The sequence below is a fragment of the Apium graveolens genome, chromosome 5, assembly GCF_009905375.1.
Source record: "Apium graveolens cultivar Ventura chromosome 5, ASM990537v1, whole genome shotgun sequence".
Lineage (NCBI taxonomy): Eukaryota > Viridiplantae > Streptophyta > Magnoliopsida > Apiales > Apiaceae > Apium > Apium graveolens.
In genome coordinates, this window is record NC_133651.1 from 36,805,268 (window position 1) to 36,825,611 (window position 20,344).

Consider the following 20,344-nt stretch of genomic DNA (forward strand, 5'->3'; position numbering starts at 1 on the left):
TAGAGATTCCGAAGAATATATATGTTAGCAAGTAGATCATTGTAAAAAATTATTAGTTTACATGAAATATTTTACGAAAACATTATTTCGTTGAAAATATTTAAGTTCGGCAAAAAATAAACATGTTTTTAGAATAATATGTTTTATAATGATATCTAAATATATATAGTGTACTTATTATATATTTTTTCATTATTTATGTAATGAAGTATATAAATAATATTATTAATCACAAATATGTAAATATATATGTGTTTAAAGTATTATTTATATTTATATTCTTAGTTTTGTACAAAAGAAAAGCAGAAGATAGATAGATATTTACTCTAAGCTATTTGTTAATCTATAAAGCAAACAAAGATCCCGTCTTTCCTAAATAATTTGCAAGTTTTGTAACAAATTATCGCCTTTCGAAGTTGAACGATTTAATAGAATAGGCAAATGTGTATGCCATAAGAATTGCAAAGCCAGCCACAGCAGCTCCAGCTATCCAAACGTTATCGTGTTTGAATCCAAAATAATCTTCGATAAAATCTTTAACACTTACATTTGCATCAGAAAGAGTCTTGTCTTCTACATCTCCAAATTGTGATGCTACTAATCCATATAAAGTCCAAGCAAGTGGACATATGTACGAATACCATCTCCACCATATCGGCATTTTCTGTTATTTGAAAATTGTAGTAGGACAAGATTTATTATACACTAGTGTTCTTTTGAATGCTTCTTTAGATCGGAGAAGTTGAATAATAAAGAACTTACTGGTCGTGGGATTATAAATCCTGAAAAGGCGTTCCAAAATAAAGAAACGGAAGCCCCAAAGATACCAGCAATGTCAGCATTAGGAGTGACCGCGACAGTCACCATTCCAAAAAGAGTGTAGTATAAAAAGGTGAAGAACATGAAGAATATGTACCAAAAGAATTTTACTACTGTCCAGTCAAATCCAATCATCGTATAAACTATAGAACCATAGACCGCGGCTTGAGCAAAAACATAAGGTATTTCTACTAAAACCTTCAATGAGAAAAAAGGGATTTTCTTAACATATAGATTCAAACAAGATAATCTGTGCAATCTGGTAAAACTAATTTTTACCTGTGCAAATGCATATGGCAAGGCTGAGTACATTCCTGCAGCTCTTTCTCTGTAAAAGACTGTTCGTTCAACATCCACCACTGGCCGCACTGATAAAGAATTTTGAACCCCGAGGAAGATGCAAGCAGCATACATAGATCCCATAGCATTGAAGAGATCTTGTTGCGTTCGCCTACAATATACATCCAAAATAGATTATCAGGTGAAGAAGCGTTTAAACAATCTTAACCATTGAGCAATGGGTAAGTTTTTATTTGCAAGTTACATTTTAGAACCAAGATCCCAGAACATTGAGCCAAGCAATACTGCTACAGTAGTAGCAATTAGGAAACGGACAGCAGTATAGTATGTGTTTCTCCAATATGAGCATCGTTGTTTCCATAGGCATGCCATACACTGGGTTATGAAAGACTGCGAGTATTGGGAGGGAAAATAGAGATTCTCTGCACCAGCATGAGGTATGCTAGATTCTCGAATGAGTGCTTTGTTTCTCCTGTTTCATAGAATAAGGAAGTAGATCATTTGATTGAAAAAATTATGGAATTTTCTTAAAAAGAAGTATGTTCTACAATCAGTGTTGCCTGTAGCATGTCGACTATAATGTTATTAATTAATTCCTACCTGTACAAATCAGAATTATGGTAGATTTCAGTGAAATCAACTCCTAGAACCCTCTCTTGTGCAGAAGCAGTAACTTCTAACATCCAGGTCGATGGATTATATCCGTCTTTGATTTTGCTTATTCCTTCGATACCCTTTTTGGAAGAACAGATGTTTATAACATAATTTGAATAGCAGTGAAATATATAATTTTGAGTTTTGTTTGTTCTGCATCGGAATTCTCACCTCGAAGTACTTGATTAGCTTGCAAGAATGTCTACCAACCGGTCCTACGTATATTTCTTCCCCTCCACGTTTCATAAGGAAAAGCTGCATTCCATATTTAATTTTTTTAGTTTGTATAAAATGTTAAAACAATTAATTTCACAACTTTTCTCACCTCATCAAAAGCTTCAAATATGTCTATGCTAGGTTGATGAATGGTGCAAACAACTGTTCTCCCCGTGTCCACGGTATTCCTTACTGTTCTCATCACAACTGCAGCAGCTCTTGCATCTAAACCTGAAGTAGGCTCATCCATGAATATTATTGAGGGGTTTGCCACCAGCTCAACTGCAATTGTTAGACGCTTTCGCTGTTCAGTTGAGAGCCCATTTACGCCTGGAATCCCAACTAAGCCAGCTTTCAATGTGTTAAGTTCAACAAGTTCTAGGACCTCATCAACGAACATCTGTAAAAGTTCTAAACATGAAGCAGGTTATTCCGTGTTCTAATAATTACCGTGAAGCTCAACAAGCAAGCACTCTCTTCTAAATATCTGCATAATTATTTTTTATCAGTGAGTGCATACGAAAATGAGTATCCAACTGTAGTACAGTTATCAATTTCCCACCTTTCTGGATGCCAAATCAACATCTGAAGGCAATCGCAGCCAGGCTGAGAAAATTAGTGACTCGTAGACAGTAACATGAGGTGAATGGATATCATTCTGTTCACAATATCCACAAATACGGGCAAATGTTTCCTGCTTCTTAGGGAAGCCTGAAATCATAATGTTCCCCTCGATATAACCACCAGTTTTTCGACCTGCAAGCACATCCATCAAAGTAGTCTTACCAGCACCACTGACACCCATTAGAGTAGTGAGAACACCTGGCCTAAAAGATCCACTGACACCCTTCAGAAGCAACAACTTATTTTCAGCAACACCTTGTTCTTTCATTTCCTTCAGCGATCATATATAAGAAGCCATAATTAATAATCAGGCTCATTATATGGACTAGCATCAGAACACTATCCTCAATTAGATCTAAGCATAACCCAATCATTTTTATCATTTTTCTTACCAGTGGCATGTCAATGGAATACTTAACGTCATCAAATGTGATGGAATGTGGTTTGAAAGGAAGAATCATCCCTTTTTTCTTGTTCTCACTGGCCTCAAAATGGATACCTGTTTTGGATCAATATCAAGACAGCAAATAGAACTGAGATTAGTTATTTCTTAACACACAATGTGACATTTAAACAGACGTGTAATAAGCTGCATAAAGTTGCTTTCTAACCCCGACTTCCAGCTCGTCCAGCAGAGTTACCTTGTTGGGATGACAGCACAATGTCATCGGCAGGTTCTTCTTCTGGTGAAATAGTTTGAGTTTTCCCCAGAGCTGCAGAATAGTGCCAAATTATGATAATTTCTACCAAATTATTATCATAATCCGTAAAGGAAAATGGTAGGACTACTCACGGTCAAGATAAGTAAGAGCCATCATTACTGCAAAGTTAAGTAGAAAAACAAAACCAACCAGTGCCCCCACTCCGATCCAATACCAGTACGAATATGGGAAGAAACCCCTTGACTTCAAAATCGCAACTCCTATGGTCTCATTTCCATTTGCAACTGGCTGTTGCATGACAATGATTTTAAAACTTCTGTTTATATTCATTGATGGTAGATGAGTAAATAGACTAGTGCCAAATAAAAAAGAGGCATGCTATAAATATAAACCATACTTTGTTCCACTGATGTCCAAGGAATTCATTAACAGCAATAGCATTCATCCCATACATCATGGGTGATGAATAGTAACCCCATAGCCACCACTTCGCTACATTATCTATAGGTATATCAAACCATAGACAGAAGCAATAGAATCAGAATATGAGTACAAATGATTTAAAATAGCTTCTTAAATTAATTTGAGAACTCATACCCCGTGCTAAGATGAAGCCACATAATGCAAAAAGTACAAGCAAAGCAAAACCCCCAAAAGCCAATGCAAGAATGATGTTCCTACCCAGTGCTGCCATAAGTCGGAACAATGCAGAGGCCATCTGGTTGATGAGTAAAAGTACTACGTACTGCTTAACAAACCTACAGAAAGTAATTGATTAGTCTTTTATCACACGTGGAAAAAGTATTTTTCCATTATAAATTTTTTCAACTTTAGATTCTGCACCTTCCAACATTAGGATCAAACCCAATAACATAATATGTGAGGACTACCCAGACGGAAACTTCTAAAAATGTGATCGGGATCTTGATGATCCACACCGGAAGTGCATATGACCATGCTGGATAAAACAGAAGATCTCTTTGCTTGTAAAAAACGGGAAGCTTAGCTATTGTCATTCCAATCTCCGCTAGTCCATTAAACATAAGTATGACTACAGCAAGAAATAGAGCACCCATATATATCCCTCCATCAGTAGTTGAATTTCGGTGCAATTCAGTTCTTAGAAACAGTGTCATGGCAACAATGGCGACGGTTGTAAGCTATAAGGTATTATTAGTATCAGAAAATACACATACAGAACTAAAGCTAATACCATTTATTCTAGATAATAGACGAGGGAGCTTACCTGGAACAATTTGAATATGTACACAAATGAATTTCTCTTTATTAGCAAAATTTCTCTTGCAGTAACAGCTTTCAGGAGCTCCTTCTTGCTAATTCCATGTTTATCAGTTGCCAAAGCAGCTGGATGACTTCTACTCTTATCATATGGTGTTGCAAGATCATCTCCCATTCGAACCCCTGTATGAAATGACTGGTAACCCTCAGCGAACTCCGCGGCTGTTATAAATCTGTAAGGCTCATCTTTGTGTAGCCAGTACTGTTTCTGATCTTTCTTTGATGTAACCTACATGCGGTATATATAAGATTTTAAATTTATAAGACTCATCAAATATTTAATTGATAAATGCAAGATATAGCTCCTTTACCTCTTGTAAGAAGTCTGCCACACCTTTCCTTTCTGGACATCTGAAGCCCATAGATTCGAAAAACTCAAGTACATTTTCACGGGGACCTTGATACACTATCTGGCTATCAGATAGGATAATAATGTCATCAAATAAATCATAAGTTTCAGGGTCCGGCTGCAGGAGAGAAATTAGAGCAGTTCCTTTAAGAATGTGGACACTGTTGCAGAGGGCTTTCACAATTTGATAAGTTGTAGAACTGTCCAAACCAGTGGAAATCTCATCCATAAAAAGTGCATTTGACGGTCCAACTAACATCTCACCTGTATCAAACAATTTTTCTCAACACATGTACCAAATGATGTACATAAATTAGTATCGGGAACTAAATTTATTTACCCGTTGTAACACGCTTTCTTTGTCCTCCAGATACTCCCCTAATCATTTGGTTTCCTACAATAGTATCGGCACACACGTCAAGTCCCAAAACCTACAATCAATTAGAAATGAAAAAGACTATTATACTTGTGTATCTTACTGTAGTGTGATTGTGAACATTTTTTAGGCTCAGCTAAAATACCTTCAAAACATAATCCGTGACAACACTGGCCTCCTGACCTTCTGTTGCAGCAGCCTGAATTATAAAGAAAGTTAAAACACAAGAACGTCTTAATCACTAGTACCATGTAAAATCACATTTCATACTAGCTCTCTTAGACATATTCTTTTACACCTTGACAATCATCTACTTATCCATATGTTAGGTTTCACATCAAAGGTACAAACAAGCTACCTGCATCCTCTCTCGTAAATACCTGTCTCTCTGTATTTTATGGTTTCACCATCACCATATGTAGCCTACGGTTTCACCGTGTGCCCCATTTTGAAATGAAAAGGGGAAATCAGTGTTCAAATCTTTTATGCTTTCGATATGAAAATAATTTTACCAAATTATAGTAGCCATCAGTTCCGTCTAGACAACTATATCTCATTTTTCTTCTGGTCGTCTTTAAACAAAGTGAAACACTTTAATACATGCACATTATTTAAGTGTGTTTTAGTTTACCTTCATATAAATATCAACATCAGGATCCGGTTTGATGTTTCCATCTTTCTCTCTTCTTGAAAGTTCTGTCAACATCTCTGCAAAAGTTCGATAACATTATGTTACAACGCGTAGAAACCCTCAGTGGCAACTGTGAACACATCCATATATTTATAACTAAAAAAAATGATATATGCAGCCCATGAGTATAATATGAACTCACCATAGCGTGATCCAACCCCCTGGCACCTTGCAGAGAATGCCAAAGTTTCTCTGACAGTCATTTCTCCGATGTGGAGATCATGCTGGCTGATATAAGCAGCCGTTTTCTTGGGCACAAAATCAGTCATTTCATGGCCATTGTAAGTTACCCTTCCAGAAAACTATTAATGTAAATCCCTGAGTCAGATTTAAAAATAAATAAATAAACTCTCAGAAAGTAATGTGTAAACCATCAGGAAATTTACTTCAAGTGTAGGATCAAGCTTTCCAGCCAAAGCCAACAATAAGGTGGTCTTTCCGGAACTCGGTGGACCTAAAAGCAATGTCATCCTGAGAAAGTATCATGCACATAAATGCTAATAAGAAAACTACAATCACAAATTGGAAAATTCAAACAACGGAAAGTGAATTCATAGGTTTGCTTATAACTTCCTACAATTCACCTGCAAGGCCTGATGATTCCGCTAACGTCATTAAGTATAGTTAGGCGCTCCTTTTTGCTTGGAATTATGTGCAGAGTATTCAAGAACCCCTTCAACACATACAAACAATTCACTATGAAGAGTCGCTCATAATAAACATGTATATAAACATATCAAAATTGCACAACAATCTCTACTTGGATTGGAAGTCAACCACGTACTATCATAATTGACCATGTATACTTGTTTTAACCAAAATTATCAGGTTAAAAGATAAGTCTAAACGATTTAGTGTTTAAGTAATTAAAGCAAGAAAGTAAAGATCAAGAACAATAAAAGAAATCGACACAAGTAATTTGTGACGCGGAAAACCCTGTGAAAGGATAAAAACCACATGCGAAATGATTCCACTATAATGAGATGCGAGGACCACAAGTGATTAGAATAATAAGAAAACATGGCGGGAAACTCCTTCTTCGATCCTGCAGTTTGGACGATATTATTATTTGTATAGATTTCTATATCTTCATCTCTTGTAATCAGTTTAACGATATTATAGTGGAAGAATTTTGGTTGGGTACCGTCCCAACCGCGATTTTTACCCTTTCACCGGGGGGTTTCGTGTCACCAATTGCTTGTGTCGATTTTTTTTATTATTCTTGTGTTTTACTTTCATGCTTTATTACTTAAACACTAAATCGTTTAGACTTATCTTTTAACCCGCTAATTTTGGTTAAAATAATACTTATGATTACACTGAGCTGGAAGGCAAGCAAGCAACAAGATTTGACAAAACCTTTTCTTTTACGGAGCTTCTTACCTCTACTGCACTAATACAGAAGTTCAAAAAAGAAGGCAAAGCTCTGCTTCCAACATAAGCTTGTGCCTCGATTTTCAAATGCTCAAATCGGACTTCTATTTGTGGTAATACAATTCCAACCCTGGTAGCAAAAATAAAAATTAGAAAATCTGAGATCACAGAAAGCAAAACATTGTATCCATACTGATCAACCAAAATTATCCATCTTAGCTGTACATATTCACCTGTCAATTCGATCTCTAAGCTTCAACAAGAACTTCTCGTTATCATCTTCAGCAACATTGACAAGCCTCTCCAGTAAATTCTTCCGCTCTTCAGTTCCAAGATCATGTACATCAACTTCAGTTCCAAGAAGCAGGCCTTTTCGTAATCTATCAAAAGTGGGTAATTTTGCAATAGAAGCCCATTTCAAAGCCTCTTCATCATCTTCATCTCTTGCTGATCTTGAGAACACTTCCATTCCACTATTCCTCCATATTGCAGAACTATTTGATCTCAAACTCCCCATCTTTTCTCTACTACTCATGCTCTCTCTTATACTGTTACTCAAGCTATAAAGATTGCTTCCATCCATGTTTAGTACTCAACTACAGACAATCACACACTAAATGCAATTCATCAGTAAATTAAGAACCAAGTTCTTCAAATCAAAGTGCATACTTGATACCTTATATGTTTAGTATAAATTACATTTGAGGATCTCGTGGTACGATTTTAAAAAAGGATTTGCTTACTCTATTTTTTGAATTAAAAAAATGCATACTTAACACAACATATAGGAAAATGCTAAAGGTCCTAGCTGATTTCCAAATTTCACGTGTGATGATCTGATTACCTCCGATGTAATTAACAATAATGGATTGGAACTTCTTGTATTCACATAAATTTCACCAGCAAAAAACATACGAAATTGCCAATTCATAGCAAGCCACATTGCATGGGATATCTTGATACCAAATCAAATAAGTTATTTTCTTGATTATAAAATGTCTACATGTGGATCTGTCGTGAAACAAACTAACTACTACTTTGAATTGTTTAGTTGGAAATTATAGGAGAACTGGCTTCGGAAGCATTTAAAAAGGAACACGGATAGCAATATTATAATTTTTAGTCTATTTCCATTTTCTTGAATTCAAAATGCTTACTCTGTTTTTTGAATTAAAAAAAAATGCACACTTAACACGACATATACAGTTTATTATCTCAAAATTTAATATAGTAAGTTCATAACTAATCTTACTCCCTCTCCCTCTGTCCCAACCATTTCTTTACACTTTCCTTTTTGGATGTGCCATCCAATTCTTTACATTTCAAAAATTACTACAAATAGTCAATGGGTCTCACCACTTTCTCACTTTTTCTTCCTTTTCACACTACTTTTACTCCACTATCTCCCTTTTATATATTAAAAATCAACGGGTCTCACCACTTCACCCACTTTTCTTTTTCTTTTACATTACTTTATACATATTTCTTGATCTCCGTGCTCAAACCAAACGTAAAGAATTGGTTGGGACGGAGGGATTCTTCACTAATAATCAAGATCTTCAATTGTCCGAAAACAGATTGTTTTTAGCTAGTAATAATTATAAGAGAAAAAGATTGATATAGAAACCACTTTATACTGGAAGTAACTAACTGCAACTATAGAAATTACATTATGAAAAATCACTTTGAGTAATCAACTTTGGTGACTGGATCAAGATCCACTTGGTACTTGAAAAAACAATCTAAGTAATCACTTTTCATCTCGGACACGCTGAGAGAAGTGGCAAGGGACAAACCTCAATAACATGCAAATGTTCCTCAGATTCCCCAGAATACAAACTCCTCCTTGAGGTCCAAGTGAATTCTCACTAACAGGAGGCCTTGGAAATGTTTCTAACCTTTACTCGTCCATGTTGAAGTACAAACAATCAGAAATGGACGATTCTGGTATATCTGAGTAGGGGGAAAATATCACTTAACCAATGCATACATGATACATCCATTCCAACAGACACCGCCAATGAAATGCATTCCCGGAATCTTGTTGATAGAAGTTTCAAAATGATATGGTCATTCGGAGCTTGTGGAGAGTGAAGGACAAGTTTAGCTTAATTTAATATAAAATTAACAAAAATAACCCTTTTTTGAAAAATTAATAATAACTTTAGTGGATAAAATACCAATTGTTAGTGAAGTATTTACTATATATGAGATACCAGATACCCAACTACCAACTACCAGTGGAGTATCTTATATAAATTGGAAATTATTGGGCTAAAATTTACCGTTTTTTTCATAATGGTTATTTTGATTACTTTTTTTATAAAAAAATCAGTTATTCTTGTCATTTTTTCCTTTGTCCTAGACTTGAAACAAATCGCAATTCTTGTGACAAAATCCTCCCCTCTGAAGCTTGTTACCGCTTTTGAAAGTTAAATGTGTGCAGTATTCTGGTGATCAGGGGTCATATAAGGTCCCTTAACTTAGGAAAATGCCACAGAGGACCCTATTAATTTTATATTAATTCGCAATTAGATGTGGTGTGTAAACCCTAGTAGAATAGTGCAGGGCGAGCATATGTCGTGGCTCACCCTCAAATTTCTCTTTGACAGAGTCAGGCGACAAGATATACATTAACATACAAATATGCCTGTATAATTTTATCTAGACAAGGAAATGTTAGTAACATTTCCTACCCCCACTATTAGTGGAAGGTCAAGAGTTCATTCCGCATACGAGATGAAAAGTGATTACTCAGAATGGTTTGTCGAGTACCAAATTGGTCTCGTTCCCATTTCCAGAGTTTTCCCAGAGATGAAGGATTTCTCTTTTTATCACACTGTTAAAAGTTCCTACAATGCTGCTGAATATTTCAAGGAAGCTTTGTTCTTGGTAATGGAATTACCTGGTAAGATCATACTTTACAATCTCGTTGGTTTAAGTATCAAAGTGATATGGGACTTTGTCGTAGACTTGAAATTACAAGGCAATTTTCGCCATTGTGCATGTGGAAACTTTATCGAATGGCCAAACCATTGAGGGCCAATGTAGGTTCATAGAGATCTTGTTTTCAAGTCGGGTGTAAAGTGATATATATATATATATATATATATAATTTTAGCTCCTAAATTAATATTGTTGGACCAGCCCATAGTTCTGTACAAAAGAAAAGCACAAGAAACTCCAAGCTATTTGTTAATCTATAAAGCCAAATTGATCCTGTCCTTCATAAATAAATCGCAACTCCTGTGACAAAGTTTTCGCCTCTGAAGCTTGTTACCGCTTTTGAAAGTTTAATGTTTTAATTGAGTAAGCAAATGTGTATGCCAAAAGAACTGTAAAGCCAGATACAGCAGCTCCAGCTATCCATACGTTATCGTGTTTGAATCCAAAATAGTCTTCAACGAATTTTTTAACACTTACTTTTGCATCAGAAAGAATCTTGTCTTCTACATCTCCGAATTGTGATGCTATTAGTCCATATAAAGTCCAAGCAAGTGGACATATGTACGAATACCATCTCCACCATATCGGCATTTTCTGTTATTTGAAAATTGTAGTAGGACAAGATTTATTATACACTAGTGTTCTTTTGAATACTTCTTTAGATCGGAGAAGTTGAATAATAAAGAACTTACTGGTCGTGGGATTATAAATCCCGAGAAGCCGTTCCATAATAAAGAAATTGAAGCACCAATGATCCCAGCAATGTCAGCATTGGGACTCACCGCAATAGTCACCATTCCAAAAAGAGTGTAGTATAAAAAGGTGAAGAACATGAAGAATATATACCAAAAGAACTTTACCACTGTCCAGTCAAATCCTATCATTGTATAAACTATAGCACCATAGACTGCGGCTTGAGCAAAAACATACGGTACTTCTACTAAAATCTTCAATAAGAAAAGAGAAGCGATGTTATTAACATATAAGAATCAAACAAGAAAATCTGTGTAATTTGTTAAAACTAGTTTTTACCTGTGCAAATGCATATGGCAAGGCTGAGTACATGCCTGCTGCTCTTTCTCTATAAAAGACTGTCCGTTCAACATCCACCACTGGCCGCACTGATGAAGCATTTTGGACACCGAGGAAGATGCAAGCAGCATACATGGAACCCATAGCATTGAAGAGATCTTGTTGCGTTCGCCTACAAGGTACATCCAAAATATATCATCAGATGAAGACAGAGACTAAACAATCTTTAACCATTGAGTAAAGGCTAAGGATTTATTTGCAAGTTACATTTTAGAGCCAAGATCCCAGAACATTGAGCCAAGCAATACTCCTACAGTAGTAGCAATCAGGGAACGGACAGCAGTATAGTACGTGTTACGCCAATATGAGCATCGTTGTTTCCATAGGCATGCCATACACTGGGTGATGAAAGATTGCGAGTATTGGGAGGGAAAATAGAGATCCTCTGCACCAGGACGAGGTATGCTAGATTCTCGAATGAGTGCTTTGTTTCTCCTGTTTTATGGAATGAGGCAGAAGATCATTTGATTAAGAAAAATTATGGAATTTTCTTGGAAAGAAGTATGATCTACAATCAGTGCTGTAGCATGTCCACTATAATGTTGTTAATTAATTCCTACCTGTACAAATAAGAATTATGGTAGATTTCAGTGAAATCAACTCCTAGAACCCTCTCTTGTGCAGAAGCAGTAACTTCTAACATCCAGGTCGCTGGATTATATCCGTCTTTGATTTTGTTTGTTCCTTCGATACCCTGTTTGGAAGAATAGATTTTTCAGAACATAATTTGATACTAGCAAAATATATATTATCGAGTTTTGTTTGTTTATGCATCTGAATTCTCACCTCGAAGTACTTGATTAGTTCACAAGAATGTCTACCAACCGGTCCTACATATAGTTCCTCCCCTCCACGTTTCATTAGGAAAAGCTGCATTCCGTGTTTAAAATTTTTAGTTTCTATAAAATGTTAAATCAAATTTTTTAATGAAATTTTTACCTCATCAAAAGCTTCAAATATGTCTATGCTAGGTTGATGAATGGAGCAAACAACTGTTCTTCCCGTGTCCACAGTATTTCTTACTGTTCTCATCACAACTGCAGCAGCTCTTGCATCCAAACCCGAAGTAGGCTCATCCATGAAAATGATTGAAGGGTTTGCCACCAGCTCAACTGCAATTGTTAGACGCTTTCTCTGTTCAGTCGAGAGCCCATTTACACCTGGAATCCCGACTAATCCAGCCTTCAACGTGTTTAGTTCAACAAGTTCTAGGACCTCATCCACGAACATCTGTAAAAGTTCTAAACATGAAGCACGTTATCCCATGTTCTAATGTTAAATTCTGGACAGATCATCAGGAGCTTAACAATGAAGCACTCTCCTCTATATCCCTGCATATTTTGACTTCTTCACAGAAGTGCATTTATAATTTACTACAGAAAATTAGTATCTAATTGTAAGTTATGAACTTCCCACCTTTCTGGTTGTCGGGTCAACATTTGAAGGCAGTCGCAGCCAGGCTGAGAAGATTAGTGACTCGTAGACAGTAACATGAGGTGAGTGTATATCATTCTGTTCACAATATCCACAAATACGGGCAAACGTTTCTTGCTTCTTAGGAAAGCCAGAAATCATAATGTTCCCCTCGATATAACCACCCGTTTTTCGACCTGAAAGCACATCCATCAATGTAGTCTTACCAGCACCACTGACACCCATTAGAGCAGTGAGAACACCTGGCCTAAAAGATCCACTCACACCCTTCAGAAGCAACAATTTATCTTCAGCAACACCTTGGTCTTTCATTTCCTTCAGCGATCATATATTAGAAGCCATAATTAATAATCAGGCTCATTACATGGACTAGCATTAAAAACAGTATGCTCAATAAGATCTAAGAATAACCCAATCATTCTGATCATTTTGCTTACCAGTGGCATGGCTACGGAATACCTAACCTCATCAAATGTGATGGAATGTGGTTCAAAAGGAAGAATCATCCCCTTTTTCTTGTTCTCACTGGCCTCATCATGGATACCTAACAAGACATCAATTAGAGTTGAGGTTAGTTACTTTTTTACACTTACAATGTGACATTTAAACAGAAGTGTATTAAGTTGTATAAAGTTGCTTTCTAACCATGACTTCCAGCCTTTCCCCTAGAGTTTCCTTTTCGGGATGACAGCACAATGACATCGGTAGGGTCTTTTTCTGGTGAAACAGTTTGAGGTTTTCCCAGAGCTGCAGAATAGTGGCAAAATATGATAATTTCTCCCAAATTATAATCACAATCCAAAGGGGAAGTGGTATCAATACTCACGGTCAAGATAAGTAAGTGCCATGGTCACTGCAAAGTTGAGTAGCAAAACAAAGCCAATCAATGCCCCCACTCCGATCCAATACCAGTATGAATATGGGAAGAAACCCCTTGACTTCAAAATCGCAACTCCTATGGTCTCAGTTCCATTTACAACTGGCTGTTGCATGACAATGATTTTAAAACTTTTGTTTATATTCATAGATGGTAGATGAGTAAATAGACCAGTGCCAAATAAAAAAGAGGCATGCTTGAAATATAAACCATACCTTGTGCCACTGATGTCCAAGGAATTCATTAACAGCAATAGCATTCATTGCATACATCATGGGAGACGAATAGTAACCCCATAGCCACCACTTCGCTACATTTTCTACAGTTTATCAAACCATAGACAGAAGCAATAGCATCAGAAGATGAGTACAAATGAAATACAATAGCTTTTAAAATTAATTTGAGAACTTATACCTCTTGCTAAGACGAAGCCACCTAATGCAAAAAGTACAAGCAAAGCAAAACCCCCAAATGCCATTGCAAGAATCATGTTCCTACCCAGTGCTGCCATAAGTCGGAACAATGCAGAGGCCATCTGATTGATGAGTAAAAGTACCACGTACTGCTTTAAAAACCTACGGAAAATAATTGATTAGTCTTTTATCACACATGGCAAAATCATTTGGGAAGCAGTGATTTTTTCGTTACATTTTTTTTAACTATAGATTCTTCACCTTCCAACATCGGGATCAAACCCAATAACATAATATGTGAGGACTACCCAGACGGCAACTTCTAAAAATGTGATGGGGATCTTGATAATCCACACTGGAAGTGCATATGACCATGCTGGATAAAACAGAAGATCCCTTTGCTTGTAAAAGACCGGAAGCTTAGCTATTGTCATTGAAATCTCCTCAAATCCATTAAACATAAGCATGACTACAGCAAAAAATAGAGCACCCATATATATCCCTCCATCAGTAGTTGAATTTCGGTGGAACTCGGTCCTTAGAAACAGTGTCATGGTAACAATGGCGATTGTTGTAAGCTATAAGGTATCGAACATTAGTATCAGAAAATACACATATAGAACTGAAGCTTACCATGTATTCTAGCTAATGGATGAGGGAGCTTACTTGGGACAGCTTGAATATGTATACAAATGAGTTTCTTTTTATAAGCAAAATTTCTCTTGCAGTAACAGCTTTCAGGAGCTCCTTCTTGCTAATGCCATGCCTATCAGTTGCTAGAGCAGCTGGGTGACTTCTGCTCTTGTCATATGGTGTTGCAAGATCATCTCCCAATCGAACCCCTGAATGAAACGACTGGTAACCCTCAGAAAACTCCATGGCTGTAATAAATCTGTAAGGCTCATCTTTCTGTAGCCAGTACTGTTTCTGATCTTTCTTTGATGTAACCTACATGCAATATACATAAGGCTTTAAACTTACAAGACTCGTCAAATAATTTATCGATAAATGCACAATACATATATGCATCTAGATTTTGAAGAAATTATAGCTCACTTACCTCTTGTAAGAAGTCTGCCACACCTTTCCTTTCTGGACATCTGAAGCCCATAGATTCGAAGAACTCAAGTACATATTCACGGGGACCTTGATACACTATCTGGCCATCTGATAGGATAATAATGTCATCAAATAAATCATAAGTTTCAGGGTCCGGCTGCAGGAGAGAAATTAGAGCAGTTCCTTGTAGAATGTGGACACTGTTCCGGAGTGCATTCACAATTTGATAAGTTGTAGAACTGTCCAAACCAGTGGAAATCTCATCCATAAAAAGTGCCTTCGACGGTCCAACCAACATCTCACCTGTATCGACCAATTTTTTTCATCACATATAACAAATGCATGTAAAAAATTAGTGTCAGGAAGGAAATTATTTACCCGTTGTAACACGCTTTCTTTGTCCTCCAGATATTCCCCTAATCATCTGGTTTCCTACAATAGTATCAGCACATACATCAAGTCCCAAAACCTGAAATCAATTAGAAGAAGAAAATCATTATACTTGTATCATACTGCAGATTGTAAACATTTTTTGGTTCAGCTCTAATACCGTCATTTTTTAGGTTCAGCTCTAATACCTTTAAAACATATTCCGTGACAACACTGGCCTCCTGACCTTCGGTTGCAGCAGCCTGAACTTTAGAGAAAGTTAAAACACAAATATGAGCCGGTAATTTTTATCATGCTAAATTTGTTGCATTTTGAAATAAAAAGAGGGAATCAATGTTCAAATGTTTTATGCTTTTGATATGAAAATAATTTAACTAAACTATATAGCCATCAGTTCCGTCTAGACAACTATGCCTCACTTTTCTTCTGACTGTCTGTAAACAAAATAATTTAATATATGCACATTATTTAAGTGTTTATCAGTTTACCTTTATGTAGATATCAACACAGGATCTGGTTTGATGTTTCCCTCTTTCTCTCTTCTTGAAAGTTCTGTCAACATCTCTGCAAAAGTTTGATGACATAATGTTTCAACTTTCAATGCGCAAATGTGTGAATCACATCCATTAATTTAAAAGTTATAACTAAAAAATGATATATGCAGCCCATTAGTATAGTATGAACTCACCATAGCGTGATCTGACCCCCTGGCACCTTGCAGAAAATGCCAAGGTTTCTCTGACAGTCAATTCTCCGATATGGAGATCATACTGGCTGATATAAGCAGCCGTTTTCTTAGGCACAAAATCAGTCATTTCATGGCCATTGTAAGTTACACTTCCAGAAAACTATTATCGTGATATATTCAATCCCTGAGTCAGATTCTTTTTCTAAAAATAAAATAAATTAGCAAAAAGTAATGTGTAAATTATCAGGAAATTTACTTTAAGTGTAGGATCAAGCTTTCCAGCCAAAGCCAACAATAAGGTGGTCTTTCCGGAACTCGGTGGACCTAAAAGCAATGTCATCCTGAGAAAGTACCATGCACATGAATGCTAATAAGAAAACTACAATCACAAATTAGAAAATTCAAATATCGGAAAGTGAATTCATAGGTTTGCTTATAACTTCCTACAATTCACCTGCAAGGCCTGATGATTCCGCTAACGTCATTAAGTATAGTGAAGCGCTCCTTTTTGCTTGAAATTATATGGAGAGTATCCAAGAACCCCTTCAACGCAAATACAAACATGTCACTATGAAGAGTGCTGATAATAAACATGTAAAAGAACATAATAAAATTGCACAACAATCTCTACTTGAAGTCAACTACAATCATAATTGATTATGTATACAGATTACACCGAGGTGGAAGTCAAGGAAGAGACAAGATGTCATACAACCAATTCTTTCACAGAGCTTCTTACCTCCACTATACCTAAACAGAAGTTCAAGAAAGAAGGCGAGGCCCTGCTTCCAACATGAACTTCTGCCTCGATTTTCAAATGCTCAAATTGAACTTCTATTTGATGTAAATTAATTCCAACCCTTGCAGCAAAAATACAAATTATAATATCAGAGATCATGGAAAGCAGAACATTGAATTCACACCGATCAACCAAAATTTACCATCTTAGTGGTACATATTCACCTGTCAACTCGATCTCTAAGCTTTAGCAAGAACTTCTCATTATCTTCTTCAGCAATATTGACAAGCCTATCCAGTAAATTTTTCCTCTCTTCAGTTCCAAGATCATGTACATCAACTTCAGTTCCAAGATCATGTACATCAACTTCAGTTCCAAGAAGCAGCCCTCTTCTTAGTCTATCAAAAGTGGGTAATTTTTCAAGGGAAGCCCATTTCAAAGCTTCTTCATCATCTTCATCCCTTGCTGATTTTGAAAACACTTCCATTCCACTGTTCCTCCAAATTGCAGAACTATTTGATCTCAAACTCCCCATCTTTTCTATAGTACTCATGCTATCTCTTACATTGTTACTCAGATTATAAAGATTGCTTCCATCCATGTCTAGTACTCACAATCACACATCATACACTTAATGCAATTTTATCAAGAACCAAGCTCTTGAAATCAAAGTTCACACTTGACACAATTAATATTTAGTATTAAATTACAAGAAATCACCACGTATGAACTGTGCGCAAAGTCAACCATCCCACATCTGAGGATCTCATGGTATGATAAAAAAAAAGATTACTTTTTGGCATGCTATGTGTACGACAGCAAGCCACATTGCATGGGATATCATGATACTAAAGCAAATAAGTTATATACTAGTTTATAGTAAGTTCACATGTGGATATATTGTGAAACAGAATAGTACTAATTTAAATTGTTTAGTTCCAAAGTAATGTGTTTGAGAACTTGCTTTGGAAGCATTAAACTAGGAACATAGTAGGGAAATATTTTAATTTTTAGTCACAATATTACTCAGGTTATAATGATTACTAACTTCCCTCCATGTTTGATTAGTCAACCCCAAGTAAACAAATTACACACTTGTACAAGATTTTCAAGACATTTGAAACCCAGTTCTTGAATTCAAAATGCTTGCTCTTTTTTGAATTAAAAACAATGCATACTTAACACAATTTATAAAGTTCACTAAATTATTTTTGAATTTCATAATTTCAAGAAAATGAGTACCTCTCTGATAGTTATAGCTGCCATTTGTAACAAATGCTTCATGATGAAACACAAACCAAAAAATGCATAATGAACATCAAAATAAATGATGAAAGAATTGGCAGAAAAGGAAAAATTACAACGAAAAAGCAAAAACTGCAGGACATACAAAAACTAAACAAGCACCAGTATCTCACAAGAGTCACATTAATATATGGCTCAACATAGTCATCAATTATTTAGCAGGCCACTTTTCCACACAACATAGTCTTACTGGTTTTCCTGATGCTATCAAATAAAAACTATGCGGTTCATCACACTTACTTCTTAAGAAACACCTGTATCATATACTGCTCTTTACAAACCTATTTAGGAATTCCGAAGTACCCCCAAACTTGAGCAGATTCCTATTTCCAGTTCATGTGTTCGGTTTTATGTAGTTTTTATCCTACATCAACCCACCCTAGATTGTCTTCAGATGTATGCTTCTGCAATCACACCAGCAGACCAATAGCATAAACAGCAAATAATTGTTCCCTAGATTATTAACACACACACATTTACTTGGATACTATCCTGCATCCATTAAGCTTAAATAAAGATATTATCAAGTTATGATATTAAGCTGTAGAGAAGCTCATAATTAAATCAAAATCTAACCAATGAAGCTCAAACTAACAATGTGACAACATCGTATCGTTACCAATACTCGGACCCAAAACCCGACCCAACATTTTGCCTAAAAGCCCCAAAATAGTCAAATGTGAGTGTCACCCACCAAAATACATGCATCACTCACAGTCACAGGACATCTGACAAACAGCCTGGTTAAATATTTTTACCTCTGTACCTACATTAACTGGTCTGATCATAGAAAGCGGATAATGTAATAAGAATATTCAAGCTCAATACACAATTTTAAGTGTAATGACAAAAGATACATAGGGAGTCCATAGTTAAAATTTGTATAATATAAATTCTTGACTATTTATCAAGAATTTCAGTTTCAGAAAAACAGCTTTTTGTGATAACAATAATAAAAGAAAAAAGATTGATTTGCATGCTGCTAAGCTGGTACAGAAAGACAAAAACACCGACCATATAAAGATGAAAAAACAATGTACATTGGAATTTATATTGGAAGTGACTAACTGCAACTATAGAAATTACATTACTGAATCAATTATGCTAAAGTTCAGGCACGTCAACGAGCATACCCACACAAAAGAGACTCCACGTACTGCCAAACTTGAAACCTTCCAAAGGGCCAACGCCAAATTTCTGTCAGACTGAAGTTCCATATCACTTTAAACTTCTATCCACAAGATTGTACCGTATAGCCTTACCAGATATTTCTAAAACCAAAAACGAATCCTCCTGAATATTTTCTTTTCTAAAAAGAGAGAGCACAGCAACTGCATAATCACTTTTATCACGAACACTGTACTTATTTTCAGTCATCTCTGGGAAAACTTGGTACTTGACACCGTCAGTGAAGTGCCCTCCAACTCCCAGTTTCAGAGGAGTAAATAAAAAAGTTAACAGGAGGATTTCCTGATAGAGATGTAGTACGACCAATATAGTGAATTAACTTTGAAGGATCAAATATCAAGCCGATAAGAAGAAATTCAAAGCCAATGCGAAGAGAATGTTTAGGAAGGGTAGCTAAGTGATTGGTAGAGGGGTTATAGACATAACGGTTACAATATCCGTAAGGATTAAAAAAGGCAGTGGAACACAATAAAAGGCCCTTACAGGATCCCAGAATACGAATCTTTTCAGGATCCTAATTCATAAAGGTCATGAGCAAAATTGAAGGTATACGACTGAGTTATTCGGAACAATAACAACGTTCTGCTATACCACTAATCATGGGATCATGTTAGAGCAGCTCCAACATTTTAACTATTTGGAGTCCTAAACTACAATATAAGGAATAAGAGAAAAAAAAACCACTCCAATCCATGTGATTCTTAAGATCCACTAAGATCTTGTTTCAATTCCTTATATTTAGCCTACCTCTTAAATATTTGAATGAAGTACTTTATTTTTCTTCACTTTTTCTAATAATGATACTTTTTAATGATAAAATATTATATAAGGAATGGATACGGGGAATAT

The 20,344-nt window shown here is 36.0% G+C and overlaps 2 pseudogenes; both read right to left on the reverse strand.

The window, feature by feature from the left end:
- Positions 1 to 368: 368 nt before the first annotated feature.
- On the reverse strand, positions 369 to 7,947 carry LOC141659662 (pleiotropic drug resistance protein 1-like; annotated as a pseudogene).
- A 2,047-nt stretch (positions 7,948 to 9,994) lies between these two features.
- On the reverse strand, positions 9,995 to 17,838 carry LOC141723832 (pleiotropic drug resistance protein 1-like; annotated as a pseudogene).
- Positions 17,839 to 20,344: the final 2,506 nt, after the last annotated feature.